The 3563-nt window shown below is 40.2% G+C and overlaps 1 pseudogene; it reads left to right on the top strand.

Annotated features, from left to right (window-relative positions):
* The first annotated feature begins 1488 nt into the window (after positions 1-1488).
* Positions 1489-2410, top strand: LOC102819766 (annotated as a pseudogene).
* The last annotated feature ends 1153 nt before the right edge of the window (positions 2411-3563 follow it).

The following is a 3563-nucleotide window of genomic DNA, read 5'->3' as shown; positions in this document are numbered from 1 at the left end:
TCAAGTATAGGTTTAAGGTAGGCTTACAAGGGCTCTGTAAGCATAATTCTCAATATTTATTTCTATCACATATGAATGTCTATTTTACAATAATAAGCAGAAGAAACCCATATCCATAAGGCAGTAAACATATACACCTTTTAAAAACACTCAAGTGCTATCTTTTCTTCATCCTTAGAATAACCCCATTCATATGTATATTGACTTGGAATTTGGGCAGGGTGGATCCAGTAGGCCCTGACCTCACATCAGCCAACCTACTTAACTAGCATGACACTGGCTCCAGGTAACTCCAGAAACTGCTTTGCTGACCTCAACCAAAGTACTTCCCATGTTCCTTCTTTCTTTTCTTATAAAACCTCATGCTTACATGAGTTGGTAGGAATTGCAATGAATCCCACTTCTAATGCCAACTGCAAAAATATGTAGAAGTCATGCTTGATTACCTCTGACTTCACAAAGTGGAAAGATTTTTAGGCTAATTGCTATTAAGTGAAGGTAACGCATACCTCCACCTTATACTAGTTTCTTTAAAATTAGTCAGAACTGAAAACCAATTTCGAAAACTCATCTTTGATTTTGTTTCTCTAGCATCCCATTCTCTAGGTACCATATGCCTTAGGCTCGGTTTTCTACAAAAGTAAAACAAGTGAAACATACATATGTATATATATAAAGAGAAGTTTATATGGAAGAAATAGATTAAAATTATAGAGGTCAAGTTCCCCAATGTCCATTATATTGGGAATAGGCCACACCCCCAAGGAAGTATCTTTTCAATTGATTGGCTGCTCATAGCAAATCACTGAGTTAACTATACCTGTATTAGGTTTTATCACCATGGGGATAAGCACATCTTAACTGCTAAACCAGTAGGAATCCTGGCCTAGTCAAATTGACACAGAACCCTAACTATTACATTCACTTTTTTGGATTATTTGCTCCCCATGCCGATTGAATAAGTATGGCGAAAAAATATAACCATGACACGTACTTTTCCCTATTTTAAGTCATTTACTATTTCTTTGTTCTTTTCAAATTTCCACTAGGATTATGTACAGTTCATCATGAACACAGTGAAGTCTTCTGGAATACCCATTCTTTGCAATGTTATCCATAACTTGTCGTTATCCACACTGTTTAAAGCCTTTGCATAGTTAATAATGCACAGATAAATATATTTCTGGTATTCTTTATTTTCAGGCAAGATCCATCTGATGTCAGCAATGGTATCTCTATTATTGCAACCGCTTCTGAATCTGGCTTGAATTTCTGGTGGTTTATTGTTGATGTACTGTTGCAGACATGTTTGAATTATAGTCAGTAAAATGTCACTTTCATGTGATATTGATGATTTTTTTCAATGACTTCCACATTCTGTTGGGTCACTTCACTTAGAAATGTGCAAAATATGGATCTCTTAGTTCCGTCGGGGCTGGAGTTCTGTTGGTGTTCCTTTGTGTGCGCTGCTGCCTTCTCCACTTGACAATGTGAATCTTTGTGAAAACTCTCACGGGTAAAACTATTACCCTTGAGGTAGAGGCCAGTGACACCATTGAGAATGTCAAGGCAAAGATCCAAGACAAAGAAGTCATCCCCCCTGACCTGCAGAGATTGATCTTTGCTGGGAAGCAGCTGGAAGATGGCCGTACCCTGTCTAATTACAACATCCAGAAAGAATCCACCCTGCAACTGGTCCTTCACCTGAGAGGGGGGATGCAGATCTTCATGAAGATCTTGACCGGTAAGACAATCACCCTTGAAGTAGAGCCCAGTGACTGACACCATTGAGAATATCAAGGCGAAGATCCAAGACAAGGAAGGCATCCCCCCTGACCAACAGAGGTTGATCTTTGCTGGGAAGCAGCTGGAAGATGGCTGTATGCTATCTGACTACAATATCCAGAAAGAATCCACCCTGTACCTGGTCCTTCGTCTGAGAGGGGGGATGCAGATCTTCGTGAAGACCTTGACTGGTAAGACCATCACCCTTGAAGTAGAGCCCAGTGACACCATTGAGAATGTCAAGGCGAAGCTCCAAGACAAGGAAGGCATTCTCCCTGACCAGCAGAGATTGATCTTTGCTGGGAAACAGCTGGAAGATGGCCGTACCCTGTCTGATTACAACATCCAGAAAGAATCCACCCTGCAACTGGTCCTTCGTCTGAGAGGGGGGATGCAGATCTTTGTGAAGACCTTGACCAGTAAGACCATCACCCTTGAAGTAGAGCCCAGTGACACCATTGAGAATGTCAAGGCGAAGATCCAAGACAAGGAAGGCATCCCCCCTGACCAGCGGAGATTGATCTTTGCTGGGAAACATCTGTAAGATGGGCGTACACTGTCTGACTACAACATCCCAAAAGAATCTACCCTGCACTTGGTCCTCCATTTGAGGGGAGGTGTCTAAGTGGTGCCTCCTTCCTTTTAAGCCTTCAAGAAATTTCATTGCACTTTTCTGTCAATAAAGTTGTTGCATCCCCCCCTCCAAAATATATATATATATATATCTTCCAGTCAGATGGCCAGATGGACTTCTGAATTTCTCCTATAGATGAATAAGAGCCTCCAGTGCTGCAGCAGTTTATTGCAAAATTTCAGTTACATTCTGTCAATTCCTGGAGCTTTGTAGTTCACCAGTGAATTCAGTGCAGGGCAGATTTCTTCTTTATGTACAATCAATTTTTGATCATATGCTAACTTTTGAGGTGGTGGAACAAAAACCATTTCTTGTTGGTACAGTGACTCTCGTACTATGGTGGCTAATGAATTTCTGTGGTTTTGAAAGCTATGACACCAGTATTTTAATTACCAGCAGGGTCACCCATGGTGGACAGGTTTTAGATGAGAGATCATCTGAAGAACAGATTTGATACATTAAACACTAAAGACCGAAGACCAGATGAGTTGTGGGATGACATCAAGAATATCATACATAAAGAAAGCCAAGAGTCAGTAAAAGGAAAAGAAAGAAAGAAAAGGTCAAAATGGATGTCAGAAGAGACACTGAAACTTGCTTTCCAGCATAGAAATGCTAAAGCAAATGGAAGAAATGAGGAGGTCCAAGAGCTGAACATACAATTTCAAAGATCAGCTTGAGAAAATAAAGCCAAATATTACAATAAAATGTGCAGAGATCTGGAATCAGAAAACGAAAAAGGAAGAACATGCTCAGCATTTCTCAAGCTGGGGGAACTGAAGAAAAAATTCAAGCCTCAACTTTTATTATTGAAAGATTCTCTGGGAAAATTATTGATTAATGCAGAAAGCGTCAAGAGAAGATGGAATACACAGAGTCGCTGTACCTAAACGAAATGGTTAATGTTAAACCATTTTAACAGTTAGCATAATATCAAGAGCCAATGATACTGAAGGAAGAAGTCCAGGGTGCACTGAAGGAATTGACAAAGAACAAGGCACCAGGAATTGATGGAATAAAAATTGAAATCTTTCAAGAAAGTGAGGCGGCACAGGAGGCACACACTCATCTCTGCCAAGAAATTTGGAAGACAACTATCTGGCTGACTGTTTGGAAGAGATCCATATTTGTGCCCATTCCAAAG

Source organism: Chrysochloris asiatica, unplaced genomic scaffold (genome assembly GCF_000296735.1).
Source record: "Chrysochloris asiatica unplaced genomic scaffold, ChrAsi1.0 scaffold00073, whole genome shotgun sequence".
Classification (NCBI taxonomy): Eukaryota; Metazoa; Chordata; class Mammalia; order Afrosoricida; family Chrysochloridae; genus Chrysochloris; species Chrysochloris asiatica.
The sequence above is the reverse complement of the archived record's forward strand: the minus strand, read 5'-3'. Positions and strand labels throughout refer to the sequence as shown.